General features: G+C 39.1%; 2 long non-coding RNA genes across 5 annotated transcripts in view; both read left to right on the top strand.

The window, feature by feature from the left end:
• Positions 1-13,805, top strand: part of LOC122159283 — a 44,400-nt gene extending 30,595 nt beyond the window's left edge. For all 4 annotated transcript variants that reach the window (XR_006168424.1, XR_006168427.1, XR_006168425.1 and 1 more), the window contains one exon: positions 12,363-13,805. This is a non-coding gene — a long non-coding RNA (uncharacterized LOC122159283). The remainder of the gene's footprint in view (positions 1-12,362) is intronic.
• A 1,831-nt stretch (positions 13,806-15,636) lies between these two features.
• LOC122159284 lies at positions 15,637-25,677 on the top strand. Its single transcript, XR_006168428.1, has 3 exons — positions 15,637-16,205; positions 16,556-16,652; positions 19,594-25,677. It is a non-coding gene; the product is annotated as an uncharacterized LOC122159284 (long non-coding RNA).
• Positions 25,678-26,058: the final 381 nt, after the last annotated feature.

Raw genomic sequence — 26,058 nt, 5'->3', positions numbered from 1 at the left:
ATGTAAGTTGTGTTTATTAATGGGGGTCAGAAAGCTTGATAAAATGAACAGTTTTAACTGACCACTTTTGGGAATAGGCTGGTGACTCCTGTTTGGCAGGGAAAGAGGTGACGTTGGCTTAGTCAGAGTCAAAGCGTGATCGAGGCTACAGCCTCTGGTGGATGTGAGCTCTGGCTGATAACCCTTCTGCCACCATGGCTGTGCATGGAGCTTCACAGAAGAGTGGTGTCTCAGTCTGTTCACTGAGAACAGGTGTTGCAACTTCTTTGAGGAGCGTTTTAAAAGAGGTGCTACTCTGGATAACCAGACTACTGAATTTGCTATGCCTTGTACAGATCTTAACCCATGCTGTCTGTGAATGCAATTTGAAATACTGATTCACCTGGAATTTCAGTGCTGTGCATTTTAAGGGATTAGATGAATGGGTTGTAGACAACACAGATTTTTATGTGTATAAAGATCAGGTATTTTTCACTTTAAAAGTACTAACATGCAGATAAAAACATGATTAGAAACTGCAAATAGTATTTTCAACATCAGTGGGCAATGAAGCTGGTGAAAGGTCTGGAGCACAAATATTATGAAGAACCATATGGATGTGGCACTGAGAGACATGGTTAGTGGGTATGGTGGGGATGTGCTGACAGTTGGATTAGATTATTTTAGTGGTCTTTTCTGACATTTACGATTCTGTGATTCTATTATTCTATGAAATAAAACTCCTATCTGTTAAAACAAATAGTGATCTGATTAATCCAGTTAATCCTGCTATAAACATTCAGATCTGTACAAGAAAAGGAAGGTTGAATCTATAATGAAGGTGTGTTTCACTCAGAACAATAAATTAATTCGAAAACTTCTAAAACTCTAAAATTCTAAAACATAAAATCATATTTGGGCAGAGGCTTTAAATGGTTTTGGTCTTTCAGGTTATACCTGTGACAAAAAAAAATACTATTTAATTTAGGAAACAAATACTACAGATTCTAATAATTCTGTAATTAAAAATGTTAAATGTGAATACTTAATGCATGTTTATTTAACTAGCAGGATAAGCTCGCAGAATTCTTTCTGACACGTGGGGGTAAACAACCTTATTTATTAAAGATCTTTATTTAAATTTTGGGGTAACATTTGCAATTATTCTAAGAGATTTGGCCAGGCACCTGTTCTTAAAGGGCTGTTTGTCCTTCTTAAAGTGAGACGCGAGGGCATTGTGCTGTTAGGAGATATTCAATGAATTAATGCAGAGAGTGATTCCAGCAGACAGAGAGCAGAGGTACTGCAGATGAAATCATTCCTCTGCAGAAAAACTAAGGAGTGTTGTGTGGTAGGTAATGCTGTACTGGGACTTGTACAGCGTGAGTGGCACTCATGACTCATTCCTACAGTGTCTAAAGGTCTGGCATTGGATATGGACACTGATGGATAGTTTCCCAGTGGGAAGACAGTCCTTAGCTTCATAGGCAAAAAGTTTCAAACGATTGAACATGAACTTTAGGTATTTATATTACTGAAATCAAATACGTAAATATGCTTATACAAATTCTAAAATCAATTTTTATATGGGTTTGACTTCAGTTATCTAAAGGTGAAGATGGAGTGCAAATTCTGCATTTGTTTCAAATACCCAGTGAGTCCTTGAGAATATAATGCAGTGTTGTATTACACATTGACCTCTGCCCAGTGAAAGCTGTTTCCTGTTGTCTTTCTGCCACTGTGATGACTCTTTACTTGCTGCCAAGAATGTATTCAATCAGGGTATTTGAGTCTTGAAAATCATCTAGGTATTTTTATCTTGGAAAAACAACAACAACTACAAAAAGCAAAACTGTAGGTGAGTCAATAATAAATTGGCTAACTTTCTCTTGAGATGTACCTTTTAGTATCTATCTATTGATTTCTTCTAGTTACAACAGAATAAAATAAAAGGAAAACAGCAATCTGCCTAATTTGGTGATTCTCACCTAACCAACCAAAAAAAAAAAAGGAAATAGTTTTTCCTCTCCATCTTAAATCAGACAGTACTGGAAGGATATTAAAATTTAAGAATTCTTCCTTGTACCCATCTTGAAGCTCTTCATATTCATTTGGCCACATATTCATTTTATGACTGGTCAAAACAGAGGAAGAAGTTTAAAACCTTCTGTTGCATGGTCCCATTGCTCTGCTTTGTTTTGCTGACTGTGTTTAATCCTGGTTGTTTTTCTGGCTCTATATTTTTCCCCATTATGTTCTTGCCTAATTAAAAATGGAAGAGAAAAAAACAACACAAAGAAACAGAAGTGAAACTCGAACAGGTGGAGATGCCTTACATGTCATCCTGGCTACCAGGAGATTTCTTCGCTCATTGTTACATGGAAGACTGTGGGTGAGCAGTTGGACTTGGGTGGTGCAGTGTACTGCCCTGCAAAACAGCAAAAAAAGTCCAGAGATAAGGTGTTTTTTTCTTCCTGAAGCCAATGAGTCACTGATGGAGTAATACTTTTCTGTGTGTACAGCAAGAAGGTGTGTTTTCCCCAGCCTTCTGGGTGGAAGGTGCTTTCAGGCTAAGCGACCAGCTGGGATGGGCTGGTTGCCTGGAGAAAGGCATGTGGAATTTGGGAGTCCTTGCTGATCTTTCTCTCCTGTGAAATCTCCCTGCTTCTCCAGCAGCAGGTAGACGTGCATAGACTTTGTAAGGGAACTACCTGCAGGAAGTGTGAGAAGAAGGATGGGGAGAACCCAAGACTGCTGAGCTGCAGTTTTGTGTAGTTCCTTCTCATCATTGTGCTGAATATTGCTTTGCTAGTATATTCTTTTCTTTCTTTTCTTCTGCTGCTGCTTCTTTTTTTCTTTTCCCAGTCTGATGGACTTTAATCAAGCAACTTTTCCACTGAGGAGACTGTTTTCCAGTCTACTTGTATGAAGCCTCCTTCTGAGCTCATGTAGATTCACTTCACAGAAAGGCTGTCGATTGCCATAAGTACGATCAAATGCGTCCTAGAAGAGTGCCAGCATCCTATTTTTCCATCCTATGTAATTTTATGCTTCTTTTTCTCTCTCTATGGCATAGAATGCTTTTGTGGCTTTTTCTCTCATACCCAGAAAAGTCAGAATTTATTTTCTTCTTCTTCTCATTGATGCAGCTTTCAGCCTGGTGTGGGACTTCTGACTGAAGTGGAGACACTTCACGTTTATTCCAACATAACTAACACCAAGGTCAGATCATGCTGCTCACTTGCTGTGCATTTGTTGTATTCTATCCTAGTTGTGTTTTCTTCTCCTTTGTTTTTATTAGTTATAAACAACAGTATGTTGAAGTTATATGAGGCAAAAAGAATTTCCTCATCAGTATTTGTACTGTCTCTAAAATAACTATATCGTCTTAGAGTCTCTGTGTAAATACAATTTGGTACCACAGGGAGGAAAAGTTTTCACTTAATTTCTGAACAAGCTTTTGGGAAGTCTTGCTTTAATCTTCTTTCCTCTAACCTAAGTAAGTATATGTAACCAGGTTTACAAAAGGGTTAGTTTTCTTTCTTGTACTTCTGTTCCTTCTTATTTTAGTATCTTCCTGAGCTTTGTGAGAAGAATGGCAATTGCCCCTGGACAAGACAATTATTCACAGAATTTTCACGTTCTTTTCTGTCTTGTAGCTGTGTCCTTCATGCATCACTTTTTAAGGAGCACTGAATATTTCCCCAGCAGCCTCTGGTGTCCCAGCCAGTCCTTGCATGCAGGCAGCTGGCCCAACTACAGATCTACTCACCACACCTGCCTCATCTTATCCCACTGAGCATTTCTGAAGTGCCTTTCAGGGTCATCCATCCTCTATCGCTGCTCACTGTATATTCATAAGCCAGGAAGCATTCTTCATCTGCTATTTACCCCTTCTTTTAGTGCATATCATGGCAAATCTTGGCAGAATCTAGCTCAGATTACTTGAAGTCATACAGTGCAAACATTTGGACGATGCAGAAGTGGAAATCAGATTTTTTTTTTTTTTGGGGGGGTGGGGGGGAGGAGAGATTCTCTTGATTCAATGACCAAGCTATTTTTCAGCCACATTAAGCTGTTGGGATGGAGAATCCATAAGATGATACAACGTTTTCTCACCAGTAAGGGATACTATACCCATTTGGTACATGGTCCTGGCAGCTTAAGGCATATTTGTACCCCTCAGGATACAGAGTCTGCTGAGGGATAATGCCTGGGCAGCTGAGAAGAAATCAAAGGAAAAAATACAGGTTGTTAGAGACATTCTCTTGATACAGCCTTTTTCTCATGGATTGTTATCAATGCTACATCAGATTTTCACTGGAATCAGAACATTTTTCACAGATTTTATATTTTTATGGATGAGGCACCCTGGCACACCTGGAATGTCAAACAAGCCTTGTCCTTCAATTTGAAGAGTATTAAATTATTTCTTCTTTTGTCTGTGACTGTGCCTCATAGTAAGTGTAAAAGTCTGTGCATAGATCCACTCTGTAAATAATGGTCTGATACTATGAATTGGAAAGTATTTGATCTCAAATGTCTATGGCAATGTGCATAATGAAAATGCATCTGGAAGAATTCGTGCTACCTTTACTTCTCATAACTTGTACCACACAAATTTCACTTGTCAAGGTCTCCACCAGACATGTATTCTGCACTGTCAAATTTCAGCTTTCACTTTGCTAGCAGAGTCCCAGACACAACACAATGAAACAAGCAGAACTTCAGAAGCTCTGATCAATCACAAAACCATCATCTTCCTAGTTAGGCAGATATCTCTCAGGCATTGAGAATAATTCTAGATGAAATAACTGTAAGAATTAACTAAGACCATTTGACCCCAGAGTGCGTTTCATCTCTGGCTGCTCTAAGAACCAGTGATATTTCCTCCTTTGTAGTTTCAGATTATCATATTCCTCAAAGCAGAGCAATAAAAACAAATTGTATCCAGAGTATCATCCAAGCTAGTAAAAATGTGTTTTAATTGAAAGGGCATTTTGATATCTCTATACTGAAAGTATTGAAATTATTTATGGGTGTCTTGGAGAGGAGGGAAGGTGGAAATATTTCCAAAAAGAGCAGATTGTTCTTCCAATAATAAGGTATTGTCAAAACTGTTGTTTAACATTTAGAATTTACAAGCTAGCAGCAGCAGCAGCATGCTACATGCCATATAGACAGTAATGAAAATAATCAGTCACGCTCTTTAATGGAGTACAATCACTTTGTGCTATGTAATAATGGCAGTAGCTGGCCCCCTGACAGAGTAACTGGCATGGAGAAGATTGCTTAGTTTCAAATGTATGCGTGCTGTAGAGACAATCTAGCAATGTTACTGCTTCTCTCTTGTCTTAGTTTCAGCTGGGACAGAACTGATTTCTTCGGAGTGTTTGGTGTGATGCTGTGTTTTGGTTCTAGGAGAAGGCTGATAACACACTGCTGTTTATATTTTCTGCTAAGCAGTGTTGTGCAGAGCCAAGGCCACTCACAGTGAAGGGCGTAAGGAGCTGAGAGGGAGCAGAATTTAGGACAGTTGACTTAAACTGGCCAAGGAGATATTTCATACCATATGACATCAGAAGGAAATGGGAGTTCTGCTGCTCAGGGGCCAGCTGGGCATCAATTGGCAAGTGGCGAACCACGTTATACACATTTATATATATATAGTCATAACTATTATCCTTTTCCTTTTCTCTGTCTTAGTAAATAGTTTTATCTCAACCATGAATTCTACTTTGTTTTTTTCCCCATCCCAATGGGAAGGAGAGTAGTGAGCAAACAGCTGTGTGATGCTTAGCTACCTGTTGGGTTAAACCACACCTCTCCTTGCTGCTGTTATCAATGGAAAGGAAGATGGATGAAGGAAAAGAGTTCTCTAACCAGGTTTATTTGGAGATCTTTCCAGTTTTGTGAGCTACAAGAAGTTTTCCCTAATGTAAAAGAAGTGATCCCAAAGAACGATAAGCAGAGGTTATCATGATAGAAAGGATGGGCAGATTTTACCTTAGAATTTCCATTGCTGTTGTGATTATGGAAAATAACAGAGTTCGTCTCTGGTTACTGTTACAGGCATATTTCTAGGAAGCTGAGATTAACCTCTGTCCATAACGAAGACAGCTGGGATAAGATCTCTTCAGAAATGATTAGGGGAAAATACAGAGTTTGCTTTCACTGAGAAGTAACATCTTGAACTCAAATACATTATATATGATGTAACCATAATCATTTGTAATCATTGATGCTGTTTTTGAATTTTCTGGTTTGTTTTGGCTTGTTGGCTGATCCAAATCATAACTGTGCTACAGAAGGAAGAGAGATTCAGAACTTTATCCTTCTCAGATATTTTTGCAGTGACTTTCAGACTAAGAGTACTCAGCACTGGAGCTTACTGCATCTCATAAATACAGTCTCACTTTGAAGTCCAGACTGTAAGCCCAAGTGAAATGCTCTTTTTTTCCTTGATTATCAAAAGTAATCCTATATCTAGGAATACAGCTACTTGCTTCCCTTTGAAGCAAACGCCACAGTAATGATTTATTCCAAAGAAGCAGCAAACAGCTAGGCCAGCTAAGACTTCTGACATCTCAAACAAAATCCAATGGAGAATTAACTCTCTGAACCTCGGGTTGAGTGTACAACCTTAAGAGTGTGCATTCCTACGAGGTGAAAAGAAAAGCTTGACTTTTGGATTTACAGACTTAGGACATTGGAAGGGAATGATGATCAAAATTTTATTCAAGGCCCTGAGTAGAAGTGACAAAAAGAACAGTTATCTGCTAAAATGTCTTTTGTATTTGTAAGGAACGAGCATTAATAGATATATGAAGAAAGAAAGGAAAGCAATTTACTCAGAGAAGAGAGCTTAGTTAGTTCTTTTAGCTATGTTGGCTCGCCAACATAATGACAAAACTCTTTATTGTTAGCTTAAATGCAAAACATGCAGAACACCAAATTAAATTGAATGGGATTTTCAGACATAACTCTTGGAATTTCCACAGAGTGAAAATGTTATTCGTTATTCTACAATGACCTGTACACAATTTCTGTGGAGAGAACCATCTCTCACAGGTTCAAACTCTGAAGGGAGTCAGAGCTAAGTTGCCTAAGACACTGTGGTTATCTATATTTGAGGTTGGATTAGTTATGCATAAAATAGGCAGGTGATGGATAATATAATGGGTAAATGATGCTGTGGTACCTGGATCTCTAGAAGTCAGAAAGCAAGGCACAAATCTAAGATCTGCTAAGGCTGGGGCAAAAGAGAAGTTACGTATGAAGGACAGAGAAATTTCATGGTGAATGGTATCCAGGAAATGAGATAGGAAATGGAGATTATGTTCTTGCCCAGGAATATGAGAACACCACCATTTTCTGGCAGCAAAAAGGAACCAGAGTATACAGCAGAAACTGGATGGGCTTCAAGAGTTTGAACAAATAGCAGGAGGTCTAATAGGAGAAGATTGCAGGGTATTCAGCATGTACAGAAATCTTTCTGAGGAATAGCAGACAGAAATTCTAAGGGTTATTGGTGGGAGTCAAAGATGCAGGTAAACAGTTAAGGTAATTCTGTTAATGGGTGGGGGTAGGGATGGTTGGAAAATACAGAAGTTGTCATATACAGTAACAGTAGTAGAGAAGATCCTAGATGTCAAAAGAATAAAGAAAAACAAAAATACTGGAAAATTAAAGGTGCAAGTTGTGGCGACTGGAGGGAGGGAGAGCATGGGTGCTGGAAAACATAGGAGGTTTTTAAAAATAAGTGAAGGAGTGGGAAAGGCAGATAAGGACAGTAGGAGGAAGGATAAGGAGAAATTTGACCATGATCTGGAAGTGTGAATCTACTGAAAAAATATTATTAAATACAATAAATAAATTGCATATTTTATCAGACCCAGACTTTTTGTAAGGCAAGAGTAAACAGCATTTGAATTCTCTGCATAATCTATCTTGAAGCAATAGTCAATAACTTGACTGTTTAAACAACCTTCCCAACCTATTAAGTCAAATCCCTGTTTGTAGATTTTGTAATACAGTACCTTGTTAGTTATAACATCTGTGGAGATAGGCTCTGCTCCAGTAAAATGCACTGCTGCTCTTTTTGGCCTGTGGTGAATCTTAAAGTTATGCTACAATTTATTGCTATATTTTAAAATCATGTAATAAAAGGAGAAGAAAATGAACAATGCCTCTCAACTGATGGCTCTCATAGGGGAGGAAATGGCTCCTAAGTCCAGCACTATGAATTATTTCAGCTCACTGGAGAAGAAAAAAGTATAGAGAAAGAGCACTAAAACTAAAAATTGAAGAACAGGCATCTTTGTTAGGCATAACCCAACTACAGTATATAGGCTTGATGCATGGGGGTTGTGTTGGGTTCTCTTGCCCATCATGCCTGTTGTCGGGCTGGACAGACCTACTTTATTGTTCTACCACCTGACGTGTTCTACCAACTTAATTTGGTAGAACAACAATTTAGAGAAAGGCAACATGGAAGATAAGAAGGCAATAAAGAGAAACAGGATACAAGACAAAAGAAGAGGATGAAAAACTAATTGATGATAGCACTTACTTGCTAAAAATTACAGTTCATTTACAGGTTTGAAATAACTTCTCAAACAAACTGCCGAAATCTTTCATTATTCCCACTACAGATGGGAAAGCTATACAGAATATTTCATTCTGTAATAAATTACTGAGCTATAATTTGTCAGAGACATCCTTCAGCATCAGGATGTTTAGTGATGTTGCCACCTCACAACTATTTTGCATGTCTTAATATATTTGAGGCTTTTACTTAGGGGGAAGATTCACCCTGACTTTGCCAGTGGTGTAGTCATTTCCTGCTTGCAGAAGTGTTCTCTAGCTCAACAAAAAAGAAAGGATTACCATGGTTTCTATCTCAGTCTTATTCAAATCCAAACTTGCTGGTGACACAATAATTGTCTGGAATTACAGGCAAATAAAATAACTTTACCACACTACAAGATATTACGCATAGGGTAGATTTGAATAGCTCAATACTTTCTTGATCTTTTCCAGTGGCATCTCCAGCCATATTTTTGTTGGCTTGCCTACATATTGATTACATCTATTGAAAATTAAAGCATTGTTAACATATTTTCTTTAACTGAATATATTTGTTCTTGGCATCTGCCTGAATACTGGCTGGGACTGTTTCCTGGTTGGCTTCAGAGCACAAATTGCTTTGGAAGGCCTGGGATAGACTTCTTATGACTGTTTTGTCCTCAAAAGGCCTCACAAAGAAAGAATTTACACTCAGTGCCTACCCCTCCTAACACTGCCTCTCTGCCTTTACCAGCGCAATAATAGAAGTTCAGAAGTTCACTAGCAAAATCCTGGTTCTTATTGCTCACTGAAAAGTCTTTTATACGTACATTACTGTAATTCCATATCATCAGGGTGCATAATGGAAAACGTTTGCGCGTTTTAAATAAAATTCCAGCTAATCCTAATTTAATTAAAAAAAAAAAAATAAAATGATGGTGATATCTGCAGCATTCTGCATCATATTCTTGTAGGATTTTTCAGGCTTCTCCAAGTCATCATTGCTTGAAACAGGTAGCTGGTGTTTTTCTTTGAAATACAGCTGTCTGCAGTTAATGGTATTAGCTGACTGTGGTTGCTAAGATTCTCAGCTTCTTGACACTACAATCCCAAAAATGTGCATCTTGAAATTTCTATGATGCAGTAATCAAATAGAAAAGACCTTGGTAGGCTATTTTTAAAAAGGCTTGGGTCATACTACTGCAGTTTTGGCTTCTGCTTGTGAAGTAGATTGTGAGAATAATAACCTGCTGGAGGAAGAGAAAGATCTGCTATGTGTCTTTCTATAGGTCATATTAGATTTCTCTAACAGGAAAATGCAAACTGTGAGCTTGTTCCCCTCATGTGGAGACTGCCCCTTCCTGTTGCCTTCTGCTAAGTCTTGCTATTTCTCCTCTCATAGAAAATTATCCTTTTCTTGAACATTGGGGTTATCCCCAAGCCTGGATTCCTTATCTGAGCCCATGCTGTGTGGCTCTTTTTATACACTGTATTCCTATTTCTTTCTGCACAGGGGCAGTGCAGGGTGCAAGGTTCCCAAACAGATGTGATATGTGGAACAAGCCAGTTTAACCTCTCTGTGCAGCTGTGGAGCTGAACCATGCCCTGAGTCAGCAGTCCTGGCCCAGCTGTCCTTGTGGTGATATGGCTGTGACCATGCCTGAGATGCAGAGCCAGAGCTCCTGCAGGCAGTGGGCCCATGCTGGCAAGGGTGACAGGGGTCTGCTTTTTCAAGAGCACTGATAGAGCGCTGTCATCCTTTAATGGAAGCCATTTATTCTAAAAGTGGGGTGGGGAGAAGGGAGGAAGAGCGCAGTACTTCAAGCAGAAAGAAAGAGGTTGGTATTTTTACCTCCCTTCATCTCATGATTTTCTGTCTCAAAGTGCAATGCTCCGCGGCCCTCCTGCTGCTGCAGTCCTCCTGAGACTGCTTGCCATCTCCCTGCTGGTTGCTTCTGCGGCATTGGCTTCTCCACACATCACCAGCAGCACACAGCTGGGAAGCAGCCTCTGGGGAAGCCAGGAGGCCCCGCAGGGCATTCATTGGCAGTGATCATCCCTGACAGTTCTGTCAGCCTCCTGCTGACATTGTCCTCAGCCCCATACCGATGCTGCAGAGCAGCTGGGGAGGAAAATTCCAACAGGAGCTTGCAGTGCTGTTGCTCTTTAGCCCACCTAGGCAGCCCTGCCCAGTGTGCCTAAGTAAGTCACTACTAGGATCCTCATATTTTCCCTGATATAGTAAAAGTCTTGATTATAACCAGCAGTAGTAATATTGCTGATCAATTGGTGTGACTGCAGTGTTCAAACCAACTCATGTGTTCATCCACTAGGAAAAGACATTAATCTACAAGGATGGCATTGAATGCTTGTAAGCTCTCTCTGTGCCCCAGCCTCCACAGAAATGCCTTGTTTCTACTTCTGCCCTGTGCTCAGGGCTGGGGGAAGGAGAGAATGGTACCTGAAGTTTTTCCCTTGGACGTGAAAAAGGAGTAGAGTATTTGTGGAAGAGGAGGAGGAGCAGAAACGGACAGTGAGCAAGATAGGATGCTGAAGGATGATAAAGCTGATAGTTACCTTATATGTTACAGATGTTAAAGCCAGGAGAGTCTGATTGGGCTCTAGGAGAAAGACTTACATGTATGGTTGGAGCAGTCACCATAAGAGAGAGTTCAAGTCCAAGACAAAATTTGCAGGTGTGAATTGTAGGGCACAGTAATTAATATCAGGCCAAAAGGCCCAGAATAGTTTATGAGACTGAGGAAATAGGGGATTGAATAGCACACAATTAATTAACACTGAGACTGTGGGCATGCAGGAACCTCCAGTTCAGAGGATGGGAGATGCAGACCTTGCCATTTGGAGTTTAGGGAAAATGCGAACCTTTTGTAGACCAAACAGAAGTCTGTGCAAGTGTATGTAATTCATGGGGGTTGGGGAATGTTTGTTACTGTTGCAAAATGTTGCCTGTTTTGAAATTCGAATGGCGTTTTGCGTTGCTGGGCCAAGTTCACTTTCAGTTACAGTTGCATACTCTCACAACTTCATCAGAGCTGCTAGGACAAGAGAGCAAAATGTAAGAAACTGATGTTTTGATTTTTGGAATCATGTTGAATTGCAGTCATTGGCAGCATGCTAAAAACATCTACACTGCAGTCACTGAACCAGTGTTTTTGGTTACAGCTACAGAAAACTTGTGAAAAATCCTAATATCTGGCTGTGAAATTGCTTATACCCATTTCACACTGATGTAGAGCTGATGATGCCAGGAAAATTACTGCAGAATTATACTGATGAGGGGGAACTGTTCTGTACAGAATTTTCTCATTCAACATCAACTGGGAAGAGAATTTAGACTCTGTTTAAAAACCTTAATAATCAGATAGATATTCAAATACCTACCACATAAATGTAAATGGAAAGAAGAGACATTTACAGTTGGAAAGAGGAGCATCTATGCTTCCTGCCGTCAAAATCAGCTATGCTCACTGTCTCTAGGACCTGGTGCAACACATCTCTCAAACTGCTGCAGAAGCAGGAAGCAGCGGTGGTGCTGAGCTGGGAAATGGCAGCAGTACTCCTAGGCCTGCTGGTGCTTCTCTCTGGAGCATTAGCAGGTTGGATCTGGCTGGGACCTGTCTCCTAGGGCAGCATATGGTTTGCTAAACTTTTTTGCAACTATAGGATGGCACACATCCAGGCAGCTTTCATTCCCTGCCAGAATTTTAAAGAAATGTTAACAATGTTTACACTTTTCAGTTTTGACAGCCTCTAAAAATTACCTATTTAAACCTTCTCTCCCTCTCTGACAACAGAAGATCCTGCAGCCCTTTCAGTACACCAGCACTTACACCGTTCTTCTCACAGGACTCAGGACAGAGGAATCCTACCCACAGGATCATCCCGCTGCTCATCAGTACGGCCTCTGTCCATCCTGCAGCCCTTTGAGCTTGGCCTGTGTGAGTGCCTATCTGCCTTCAATGGAGGAATGGTAACACCTCCATACTCAACAAAGTCAGTGCCTCAAATCTATTTGGAGGAGCGGCAGCTTGTACAGCAGAGAGACTGGGATTGTGGTTGCTAAAGTAGTTTATGTGTTGTTTAGCCTTTCATTTTTTTAAAAGGAGGTGATGGTTTTTAGGAGATTCATCAATTATATTGATAAGCAAGAGCAGCAGCTCACTGTAAAGTGTTTAGTCTTGATAGTCAACTCTATCTAAGGATGAGAAATGGTTCTTCATGAATAGACTGGGTGATTTCCTCTCGTTCCATTTTTAGCTGAATGAACATGTCTCTGCTGTCAGAACGATGAACCCTGGATTCATACAGTGTGGGGCGGACTAATGAATGCCATGGGAAGTACCACCCTCATAAAGTCCAAAAAAGGAAAATAATGAGATTTCTAGGACATGCTCTTAGTGGAATATGATGGCACACCAGGAGTTGTTTCAAATGAAATGTAAAACCGATATTTTTTTGCAAGGTGAAGGACACAGACTACAGCCAGAATGTTTTGCTTCCAAATAGACATCTGGCAAATATCGACCTACAATTGTGTTTAGCGTGGAATGGAAAGTATGGGCTGTGACATGAGCAGTCAATAGTTTTTTAGACCATCGATCCTTACAGTGGCTATTGATTGTTTTTTAGGCTATAGCACAATCTATTTTTTCATTTAGCTTAGCTTAAACTAATTGAATGGTAAGTTGTGAGTCTGTACATGTGAAAAGGACTCAATACGCATTGGTAATATATAATAAAATGAATACTCATTTATAAGTGCTTGTTTCTCCCTTAACATTCAGTGGCACCACTCAAAGATGACTTTGGTAGGACAAAAAGTGGAAGTTTACTTCAGGGAAGTCCAGGTGTTACCATTCACCCTCTGCTGCCTGACTTGAACTTTTTCCCTCTCAAAATTTGACTGCTATGAAAATGCCCGACTCTTGGAATGAACACACAGGGATCTAGCTGACTTCTTTAGCACATCCTCTTTCTGTTCACTGTCATCCCACCTGATTTGTTTGCTTTTTTTTTTTTTTTTTTTTTTTCCGCAGAGAAAATCTGCTGTTGCCTTCTACTTGGGGACTTTATATAAGGTTCAGGAAGTACTCTTGAGTGTACTGGATTTTAGAAACTGTAGAATAAGCTATTTTCTGTCCAGTTAGAAGAAGCTGTACGTGTACAAGAAATGTCCATTAACTACTACTAAGCTAGGTCATGCCTCGAGGTGCTAGTTCTTGTGATTGCTATTTATATTTCAGGGTCTTCAGACTGGAGTCTTTCTTTTGATCAAGACATAATATGTCCACTACAAGAAACAGCCAGCTAATACTTCAGCCATTCTGCAAATAAGTTAATCCAAGGTTTGGATTTGGTCCCTCCTTTCAGAGCTAGAAGCAGAACTGAGGTGTTTATAGTACAGCATCAGTGCTCATTTATGCTGACCTTTGGAGTAACACTGTGTCAAACATATGTATTGATATTTATCTTACCTAGACAAGTTGAGAATGCATCATTATGCCTTCTTCTTTCCTAGGTCCAAGAAAGTGAGCCACAAATCTTAATGCTGTCTACATACCAATTGTGCATCAATAGCACTGGGGAATGAAACAGTTTTTTTTTCTAGTTGTCGTGTATATCTTGATGCACTGCCTTTGTGCAATTCAATTCAATACAATTCAAATAATTCTGGGAACAGATTTTTATCAAAGTTGAAAGCATTAATCATTTAAAAATCTAAAACAAGAAAGAAAGGTGTAAGACAAGCGTAACAAAAACGGAAGTGCTCCTTATAATTTTAAATTGAAATCTCTTGAACCATGATGCAACTTAACCAATCAAAAAATGTTTACTACTGAGTATTCTGAGATTTCAAAGCTCACCTCTGATGTTGCTTTCAGGTAAAGTTAACATACCTGCAAGAACAATTTACTGTCCTTCTTTGGATATTGAGCTGCATAACTTTTAGTTACTAAGAAAATAAGAATTCACTACATACAGTGTTTTGGTGGGACTAGGTGGAACATTTGTTTATAATTAAAGATATCTCCATTCTTTGGGAAGTGAAAAAACTGCACAGCAATTTCTTATCTTTGTGCTACTTTGAGGTGAATTTGATCTACAGTGTGAAATGTGAAGCTGAATCACAGCTTCACAAAAGACCCAGAGTCACTCGGGTCAGTCAAGCTTTTTCTTGAACAGCACCTGGTTCCATATGAAGGGCTGAGGCTTGTCCCTTCCTTCCTGTGGTCATTTGGGCTCAGTGATGGCATGTGGTTTGGTTGAGTCTGGGCCCATCTTTAATGGCTGCTCTCAATAGTGGTGAATCTTGGGCAAAGTGCTGAGCTTTCCTGACTGTTTTATTGACATCAGAACAGCAAATAAAATAGGACTAAAAGAGGACTTCATCATACAGGCAGCATTTTAGTTTTCAAAGCACACAAAAAATATTTTAACTCCTTAGCTGCTGCTTTACTTTTGCCTTGATTTTAAGAAAAAGGGTTATGTGAGTACTAATAGAACCTAAAAGGCTGTTAATTGTTTGAAATAAAAACTGAAGCAGCTTTTTTATTTTCTGCAGCGTGGTCTATTTTAGCCTTAAAGTTTACTTAGGATGGGAGCTCCTCCATTAAACAAAGGTTATTATCATTCTCTGACTTTCTCTGACAAAAGAAATTGGCCTTGTAAACATTTAAATGTTTAAATGTCTTCTGGACAGTAGCTGCTCATCACACAAGACAGTATTTCAGAACATCTTTATTTTCTCTGAGAAACTGCGAAACTACAGTAGAATGCCAGTTATTGCTGGACGAGCATGCAGAGCAATATTGTTCTGTTGCCTGGTAACCGGTGAGAGGGAGGCACTTTAGAAACATGATAGAAAGAGAAAGAGAGCCTCGCTGCACACACTTGAGCAGAGGACTTAGCAAAACAGTGCTTCTTCCGGGTGGGTTTGAAGAGGAGTCTGGATTAAGGTTCTCAGAGTTTCCATCAAAGAAAAAAGAAAAACGAACAACCCCAAAAAGGTTATTTTCTTGTGTTAGTATTCCATGAGTAAGCTCATTTTCAAGCCGTGTTTAAAATTAGCACCCTTTGGCAGCAGGAATGTTCCTTTTTCTTACTGCATGTTCTCGAATACTTTCAGAAGGTGTGTTCCTCTCAGAATAGTGTGCTAGCAGGGCTGTAGCAAAACAAACAGAAATGTTCTGAACTGATGTTCTCAACGAGTCCTGGTGGTCACAAATGTCTTATCAACGCCAGAATGCTCCGGCAGTTCTTGGATTACCAAAGTGCTATGCACCATAATAAAAACAATTAAACAGCAGATTAGCCGAGTCAAACAAGCGTGAAAGAAAATGAAAGATATTTTAGCTGGATCTCACTGCGGCCATAGCTTCCTGTTTTATACGCAACAGAAAGTCCGCAGCAGAGAAGGCAGATTAGATGAGTTTTCAGGAGGCAGAGTAACCTTTGGCCAGGCTCAGACAGGCCGCTCACGAGGGTTTCAGCGGCTTGGTTAACGAACTTTTCTGTGACGCCTCCCTGACTTCCTGCTCCTGACCACGGCGGGCTCGGTGAGCACAGCAGCAGGAAGCTCTGACCTCCTGAAGGCAGCTCGCTGCTGCCAGTCACGGCCCTGCTGTAGGAGTTACAAGGTTCGTAGAGCCTGAGCGTGTTCTGAGATAGTCATTGAATTTCCAGGTGTCGTTGACTGATTGAACTCAGAATCTTTGCTGGGTTTACCTGTGGGGAAATGTGTTACTTCGTGGAATGCTGGTGTGCTGTGGGGAGGGTGTTAAGCATCTTCAGATGCTTCTGAAAGTATTCGAGAACATGCAGTAAGAAAAAGGAACATTCCTGCTGCCAAAGGGTGCTAATTTTAAACACGGCTTGAAAATGAGCTTACTCATGGAATACTTCATTTCAGTGATCGTTGTGCATTGGAATAGCTGGTCAGAGATGTTCTCCCTTGCAATTATTTGCTGTGGCATTCCGTTGTTGGCAGGGAGTTGACGTGTGGCATGAGGAGTGCATGAAGGGGACGGCAGCCCCGAGTAGTGCGTTCACTTTCTGCTTTTCCAGGACTTGAATATCATGAAAATGTAAGTAAATAAACTCTGGAAAATTCTTAATTAGGATCTTGCTAGTTAATATTTCGTGTTATGTATAAGAATGTATATAATAGATGAAACATAAATATCAGGACCAAAAAAAGACTTTTGCTCCAAAACCTTGGAATTGTTTGTTCAAGTCATTAACAGAAGTGATTTGACGGAAGTCTGAAGGAAGCTGAAAGTGCAGCTCAGACCAAGCTGGTGCTGTTGTTGTGACGCCACAATTATCATCATGTCACTTGTTAACCAGTGTGCTTCTCCGAGCTCTCAAAGCCTCAATCCAGTGAGTCACAGGGTTAGTAAGGGCCAGACGTATTTGGACTTTCCTCTCAGCTCTCATGAGAGGTGTATCTTCTTTTCCTTCTGTGCTGGGTACTTCAAACAAAGAACAGTAAGTGACCACAAAACCCAAAACCTCTTTTGTGTGTGTGTGTGTATGTGTGTGAATTTCTGTTCAGAAGTTACAGGGGAAAAATAAATAAACAACGATGGCAGACAGCCATACAGTTTCTCAAGAGGAAGAATTAAAATGAACTCTGAGCTTACAATAAGCCCAGAAACATAGCACTGAGGTATCTCAATGTTCTTTTCCTATCAAAAACGCTTGCAAGTTTTGGGTCTGGTCATTTACCTTGGTTTAAAAAATGCTCCCCCAGGAAGATGCAGGAGCAGCTAGCATCTGCAAGGCTGTACTTGAGAATAACTAGAGGTGTAATGCTCATCTGATGCGCAAGGTCATGAGAGACAGCTATGCTCAGTGGGGCAGGTTTGAGGTTCACCCAGGCCGTAGTGTATCCTTATCCTTTCCACATGAACACCTCAAAGCACTACAGAAATTCACAGAGGCAATTAGAAATACCTTATAAGTACTGGAAATAATCGTATACCTTTTCTGTGGGGTTAGATAAATTAGGTACAGTAATTGTTAATCATTTGGAAATAAATTATTATTGCACAAAGCATTTGTGCAGTAACAATAACAGTTGTGTGTGATCTCATGGAGGGGTCAGTCATTCAAAGTGCTGAATAAACCTGAATATTTCTAATCATTTGGAAAGCAATTATTACATAAAGCATTTGTGCAGTAATAATAACAATTGTGTGTGATCTCATGGAGGGGTCAGTCATTCAAAGTGCTGAATCGTCAGCAACCATTGAACAAAATATTTCAGAGTGGGTTTAGCTTTACACAAATAAGTAGCTCAATTGACCTCACTAAGGCCACTCATCTACTTAAATGTCAACATGTATCTAAGTGCTTTCCTGGATGAGAGCCAGAACATTTTGTGTTTTGTAAGATAAGACTCCAAAGTGCCAAGGAGATCTGTTACAAATGTCTGTAGACTACAAAAGTCCTGGTAAGGTGTAGGGAAATAAGAAAAGGACAGTATCAGATTGTAAGATATTTGTTCATTTGTTTAATGAGTGTAGTTTATCATTAATTATTGGAATTATTGTAGAGAATACTATTACTACATACAGACAGCAATACTAGGGAATGGAAAAGAAGCATCATGAGGCATCTGAAACATGGAATAGGCCTGGAAAGCGAGGGGGGGTTTGGCTGAAATGATGATTTATCTTGTTAGAAACTCAAAAATCTTTTTTGCACTCATTTTGCACTCATTTTGCAGTGGAGGACTATTTTGTGCATTACTGCTTCTAGAGTGCCAGCAAAGGAGTGAACACAAAAAGGGGTATAGTTTCAAAATCATCTTGCTGGAAGGATGCAGTATTCTCTTTCTTTACTGATCCTTAGCATTCATGCCCTCTGTATGGTTCCATGTCTATGGACTGCAGCCTGTGAAGGCTCAGAGTAGCTGCTCGCACTTGGCTACATAAAAAAGGAAATAATCTGAATACAAGCCATCCTCTGAATATACTGACCTAAGTGAATATAATGTGAGCCCATATGCATAGATAGTCCTTGAACTGAATTTCTCAGCTACTGTCTTTATACAAGAAAAAAAAAAAGTATCTTTATGTAAACCTTTTTAGTTGACAGCGCTATAAAGAATATGGTGAGAGCCCTAGGTAGCAGCACAAAATACAGATGTTCAGGTAATTTATGTGAGCTTTAATTAAGTCATAAATTGCAAGATGTAAATTATGTAATGCCAAGCTTCTGCCCAGTACTTCTGGCTTCTCTGGGAATAACTGACCTCCTCTTTGTACTGTACCAACTTTCTGCCATCCTAACAACTGAGGAACCCATAGGTCAACTTATCTAACACTGCTCCTTTAGGCTAAGGTAAATCACAAAGGAGACTATAGCTAATTGTAGTTGGCATGTGAAAGAAAAGTGGCTCTGTATATAGAATAGTATGTTTTAATTACTTTGGTGGATTTCTAATGTTCAAACTGTCATATTGAAGTGTATTAAACCAAGATGGAATCTTTGTTTTGCCTGGCAGGCATTTTAGAGAAATCTGTGCTGGTGAACCAAAAGATCTGTCCTTTATCTATAAGGAGAAGAGAGAATTACTGTGCAGTTTGTCTATCCTAGGTTACTCCTGATTAAATTAAAAAAAAAAAAAAAATTACCAGTTTCAGGAAAATTAGTTTACATATAATGAAACAATCTTAGTGCCTTAGGGCGAATTTTTTTTTGCTGAATTTCTTTTGGTTTCCCATTGGATTTGTAAGTCATTTCGCCTATCACAATTTTAAATCAATTCCAAAAACAGAAATTCAGGTAAAATATCCATTTATGGAACATAGTGTTTTTCTGGCCTATTTTTCTCTTTCTCTTGGGCAACTCATGTTTAGACTTACAACCAGTATTTGTGAGGTGCTTCCTATGGCCAATTGCCGGGGAACAGTGCTTTATACGCTCTCTTCTTCAGCTTTACTTGATCTTTTCACATAGTTTTTCTTGCTACAAACATCTATTTTGTTTGCTTGATGTAACTTCATCTATTTTTTCCAGAGCACAGCTTTGAATTTTGTTGGGAAAAACCACAAAGGATACTCACTACAGAATGTGAAAACAAAGAAAATAGCCTTGACCATGTGTGAGCATAATCCTCATCCAGAGACCATGCTGATAAACAATGTGAAACGAAGTATTATTAAGAATTCAACAAGTTAGATAGGAAAAAAATAGAAGCCAAAGAAACTGCTTTTTCCCTCTGCACAATATTTAAACATTTTAAGTGGTACCTTCTCAGTTAGAAATCATGAATGAAAACAGCAAAATCAAAGTTCTGGGATAATTGGTCAGAGAAAGAGCTGAACTTCGTTGCAAGGAGCTGGGATAAACACACCTGCATTTCTAAATACCCCGGGAGCCTTTGTAAAGATTTATAAGATATGAAACATATGAACTTAAGTAAATCAGTCATTGAATTTCATTGCCTGTCTTATGTTAAAATGCTGCTCTTCATGAAGATTAACCAAGATAATCTTCCCTTCATTGGCAATGCCACCTTTTCGCCTGTACAGAATCATTCATGTAAAATGGCTGGTATTAGTACAATGCATTTTTCTTGAGACTTCAAATAAACCTAAAATATATGAAGTACCTTAACATAATTAAAACAAATGAAAATACAGGGAATTTTCTGTTAGAACTGTTAGAAGTCAGTGAGCTCCATTGCTGCAAACTGGCAGATCCTTTGGGTATACGCAGGGCTTCAGCTCTTCACTGCCCCTTGTCCTGAATTCCTTCAAGTTGCACATATGTGGACCAGCAGCTATTTTTCTCTATGGAGGAGAAAGATGATCAAGTGATTAGAAAGAGGGACAGGAATTTTGGAGGATCCATATTTAACTGTTGGACATTTCCAACATTTTGCAGAGAAGGTCTATGGGGTCTTTTTCAAGCAGACGAAAGATCGTCCTGTTTGCATTCCAAGCTGGATGGCAAGGGGCCAGCTCTGAAGTGAAAGGTGGCATGGATTTGTACAATGGCAGTGGCAGAGAGCCTTGATCTTGAACCTTCCGTCTTTTTTTGTAATGCAGCTATAAATAACATTAATTCAGAAACAATTAAATCAGCAATCTTATTCTTCATAGAAACAGACGTTTGTGTTCTGTTTCTTGATTGGGAAGAATTTCAGAATGTAGGGAAAAAAAATGGGATTTTTTTTAAGTGCAGCAAGAACTTGACATCCTCTTTCCCCAAAAAGTGGCCTTACTAAGTACTGAAATGATGACACAAAGAAGTCCAGAAGCATGCATTTAGACCTCAGCTTCTTCTGTCAGGCCATATGCATACAGAAATATAACAGTTGTTTGAAGGAGAAAAATCCCTTCTTCAGCCTGTGTCTGTTACTTCATCATCATATCTGAAGATGTGTAGTTCTTGCATTAACAATCTTTTCTTGAGGACTGTCTAGTTTTCTGCTTCTGCTATACAGTCAAAACCCTTGACAGCTAAACAAATTCCTTCAATTTCATTGTAATAGTCTCAAGACATTCTTTATTATGTATTTCTTCTATCTTACAAGCCTTTTTCTCTAACTTCCTCTAACTGCCACTTCTGTCTTTTCTTCAGTTGTTTTTCTGATTTAAATGGCTAGCAGTTCTTGTCTTTATCCTACCGTGGCTTTCTATTTGCCAGTTCCTTGGTGTTATCTTTCTCTCCAACTTTGACTCCATTCTTTTTCTATTTCCCCATCCCTCAGCCACATAATGCTATGAAGTGTGATTACAGTAATCCTGAAATTTGTTATAAATGAATGTTAACAGTTTTTACTGCTATGTCCTTTTGATCCTTTCTGCTGTTTTCCCTTTTCATTAATCATTTTAATCCATTCATTCTTCCTTCCATCTTTGGGCAGTTACCAAGACTGATCATACTGTTTGGTTGTAGTTTTTTTATCTTACATAGTGGGACAAAAAGCAATTTTTACAGTGAGTTGAAGGGAAAAGTGTAGGTCTTCCTTTGGTCACCTAGCAGGAAGTCGGAGCTGGTTGGGGGAATGAAGAATGGAAATGTTTTTTAACACATGAAAATGACTTAGAGGATTGCAAGCTGGAAAAACTTTGCTTTCCCAGCCTGCCAATATTTTTTACTTGCAGGCAAAAAGTGAGAGAACTAGAAATTCTTCAGGTACTGGTTAGTCTTACCATTGTCCCACTTCAGGTTCCTCCTCTTGGTGCCTCTTCTTCCAGGAGTACTTTGCCATAGCAAAGAACAGAAGTGGGGAATTTCCCTTCTGTTTTTATGGCAGAAGGAAAAGTGGTGACTTCCCCTTATTTCAGCTGCTGTTTACTCAGAAAACAAAGTTGCCATATACTAATAGTGACATTTTGTACATAGACATTGATCTGAAAAATCCAGAGAGCACAGTAAAAGTTACAACTGATAGTCAGGACTCTGACTTTCGTGGATACTTTATGCAGAACATAAATGCTTGAGAGATTAAGAAGAGTATTTTCTACTTACCGTGTTTCTATCAGTATTTGTGGTAATAGTACAATAGATGCTTAGTTGAGATGTCTGACCAGATGTTTCAACCATGAAGCTATTTCCAGTAAAGACGTTTTGAATATGCATATGAAAGCATCTATAAATACTGTGACTTATTAGCAACTTTTATAGCCAAAAATAAAGCAAACTAGTATGACTGTTAACTTATGCTTCAGAAGTTGAAAGATTAGGTAACATTAAAGGCTGGAATTAATTTCTGTTGAGGCTTGTGCTGGTTAATTCAGCACAGCCAAGCTTGCCATCTCTGTGGGACAAAGTCTGGTGATCATTTTATGCATGTGAGCAATCCAAAAGTAATTAATAGGATTAAGGAACTGCATGACAAGTTTTAATAAGGAACACAGTCTCACTGACCCTGGTGATGCAATCAGCCTACCAGCCTCAAACAACAAGAAAAACTACATGTTCCACCATGTGTTAGTAACATTTTAAAAAACTGTTTCAAATGATTTGTCCACTGTAGTTTTCTCAGATGATTGAAATAAAATCCATTTCTGTTTGAGGGTATGATGAGTTTAATGAACTCCTGTTCTGCCTTTTTTAGCAGGCATATGCTAAGTCCTGCATGACTTTTTATAATTCAGAAACATGTCTAGGTTGAATTGGTTAATGAGGATTTTGACTGACATTCATTGCTAGAACTTCATTCCTCTTTTATACATATATTTTCCCTTTTCTGTGGTATTGTGTGTCTTAAATTTTATAACTAGTTACACTGTCACCAGCCCACAGTTAAGTGCTTAGTAGCAGCAGTGTGTATGAGTTAACTTTGGTCCTCAAAGTAAAGTCATAATGCACTGCAGCATGGGTAGACCCACCGTTTAGCCTCATGGACATGATAAAGTGGGCAAAACTATAGAAGGAGCTCAGGTGACAAAAATCAATTTATTTTATTTACCTACTCTCCTATAATGGAAGAGATGTGATTTCCCTCAAAGCCGTGAAAAAGTTTAATATGCAACTGTGAAGAGAATTTGCAAAGCATATCATCCTGAAATCACAAATTACAAGCTTTATCTTTTTCTATGTGAGAATTTAATGAAAGATGTTGTCAGTACTGATGCTTTGGTTAGTTTGCAAGAGTAGTTTAGGTTTTAACAAGGTATGAAATCCATTGAAGTCAGCTTAATTTGCAAGCTCCCACAGTAATCGTTTCTTCTAATTACAAGAATAGATGACTTATGAAATGCCTTATGTTCCAGAAGTCAAATGTTTCTGCATATGTCCAATAGTTACCAACAGATGTAAGGAGAGACAAAATGAAACCCAATCCTTCCCAGAATTCTGGCTCTCAGCCCATTTTGTAACTCTGTAACTTCTCCTTAGAGGGCAGAGTACAGCCGGAGGAGGTGGCAAACTGTGGTTGCATGCTGCTTGTAATGATGCAAAAGAAGCATCCCAAGAGCAAGTTTGTTGTTGTGGTCTCTCTGGTAAAACATATGTGCCTTCGTTTAAGTGCTCATGATGCAAATCTTACTCACTGTGTCTGTCTGTTTTCATAGAAGAAAATAGAATTTTTGCTCCATGGAAGCTTTACCCAAAATAACCTCAGATATTATTGTTATGAAATAAGTTTCTCCAAGCTAGAAACAAAGAGAAAACTGTTTGTCTGTTAGTGCTTTGAAGAGTGGCAAAGAGGTGCAATGAACTCTCATTTCCACTAGAAATAACTTCTCAACACAGTACCTCGAAAATAGTGCCTAAGTCGAGGCTTAATATTTAGCTTGCAAACTAAGGCCTTAGGGGAACTGGATTTCCAGAAAGACCTTTATGTCTGCTCTTTAACTTTCCATTAAAGCGTCTAGTTCAATATTTTAAAAGGCAGGGAACATTGTTATTCAGTTTTGAAAAATCTTGACCTTTTTTAAACGTATGAACAACGACTCTCGTTTTCAAAACAGTGTGACTTAAGGCTACATTGCAGGCAGCTAACCCCACAGCATGATAGTCTTAATAACAGGCAGTTCAGAGAATAACATTTGAATGATCTTGATTTGGAAAAGCATCCCTTCTGGATTCAGTAGTCTGTAGGGGAACTGTTAAGCTCTTGTTAATCCTCAGCTGTCAAATTAAGTAGGCTGTTAGCCAAACTAATTGGCATGATAGGTAGGACAGAGGGTAAACATTCCTTAGGCTGCGATTAATAGGCTGAAATGGTTGATCTGCTGATTAAAAAAAAATAATAAAAAATATACATATATAAAAATCACCATACTTACTGCAAGTGTAGTGAACTCTCCAAAATGATAAATATAATTAATTTCAAGGACACAGTACTAACAAATGCTTTCCAGTCAATAAGTCAGTTGATTTAGCTTATGTTTGCCTACCTGCACTTTTGCTATCTTAGAAACCCATTAGTTCATATTCCCTCACATGTCCAAGTCTCCTCTTATGTGCGTACAGCACACCTGCACTTTACAGATGTATACAGTAATGCATTATTTATACCTAAACTTTGCTTTGGATTAATTATGAATTAGATTCTGACTTTAATAGGACTACTTAAACATGTATACTTAATTATAGGCAAGAATAATAAACGAGTATATGCAAGATCATGACCTGAACAGTGAAGTCAGGCAATTTAAGAAATTATCACTGGAATTGCAGAGATACTTACAATAATGAAAAAACAAATTCCAAGCAGAGATGTCAGAAAAGCAACGTTCAGACAAGTTAATTGCTAATTAAAACTTCTCGTGTTTGGAATAAAAAAAAAATATTTAGGATATTAGTAAAAACATCCTAATAGTATTTGGTTTATTTAAATACTACTGGTTGTGTAATTGCTGGCTTGGGACTTAAACATGGTCTGTTTCTTGGCAGGTTTCTGCTGCCATGCTATTTGAGTTAGAAAAGTTCAATGGGTAATATTAGCTTAGCTGTGGAACTCTGATATTTAATAGGATTTTATGGAAATAGCTAATATGTGCACATGGCAGCAACTCCTCACAGTTCAATATTGTCACAAAAGTGTCTTTTGATTCCATTACAATCCTTATTTCATTTAACAAGTAAACAAATAAGGCTGCTGAGGCCAACACTGTATAATAGCAAGAAAGTTTCTTCACTCTCTGACATTCAAAAGTTATGGCAAAGAAAGTACATGGTTTACATTTGTATTACATGTATTATTATGCTTTGGAACCTTGAGCTCGCAAGGATAAGCAAGGTATCAATAAGCAAAGGCCAATTTTGTGGCCACTTCTGAGACTTTGGTTTATCAGAAATTGTTCATTTTCTGTATGGCAGTAGTTCAAAACACATTTGAATAACCACATTCATAGAATCACAGAATGACCCAAGTTGGAAGGGACGCATAAGGATCATGGAGTACCATATGGAGTACATAGTACCACCCAAAAATCAGACCATATGTCTGAGAGCATTGTCCAGAAGCTTCTTGAACTCCATCAGCTCGGTGCCATGACCACTGCCCTGGGCAGCCAGTTCCATGCCCACTGCTCTCTGGTGAACAACCTTTTCCCAACACCCAACCTGCCCCTCCCCTGACACAGCCCCACGCTGTTCCCTCAGGCCCTGTCGCTGTCAGAATGCAGGGCTCAGCGCTGCCCTCTGCTCCCTATGAGAGCTGCAGCTGCCGTGAGGCCTCCCCTCAGCTCCTCTGCTCTGGGCTGGGCAAACCGAGGGACCTCAGCTGCTCCTCATACCTCATTCCTCTCTAGACCTTCACTGTCTTTGTAGCTTTCCTTTGGACACTCTTTAATAGTTTTACTCATGGAAGGAAAATCCGTAAAACAGAAATGGGGGCAATAATAAAAATCAGGGAACGAAAAGTAATGGAGGAAATCTCACAACTGGAGAAACCATTATTTGCTATCTCTATTTTTCTAGCATAACCCCTGTAGTTCTGCATCTGGCACTCATGTTTTCTCAGTCACTAAATATCTGCAAGGTATTAGAATAAGCACAATGCCAGTACAACAAAATCAG

This window comes from Centrocercus urophasianus, unplaced genomic scaffold (assembly GCF_019232065.1).
Source record: "Centrocercus urophasianus isolate 14NV4802_14NV808 unplaced genomic scaffold, USGS_Curo_1.0 seq_16, whole genome shotgun sequence".
Taxonomy (NCBI): domain Eukaryota; kingdom Metazoa; phylum Chordata; class Aves; order Galliformes; family Phasianidae; genus Centrocercus; species Centrocercus urophasianus.
The sequence above is the reverse complement of the archived record's forward strand: the minus strand, read 5'-3'. Positions and strand labels throughout refer to the sequence as shown.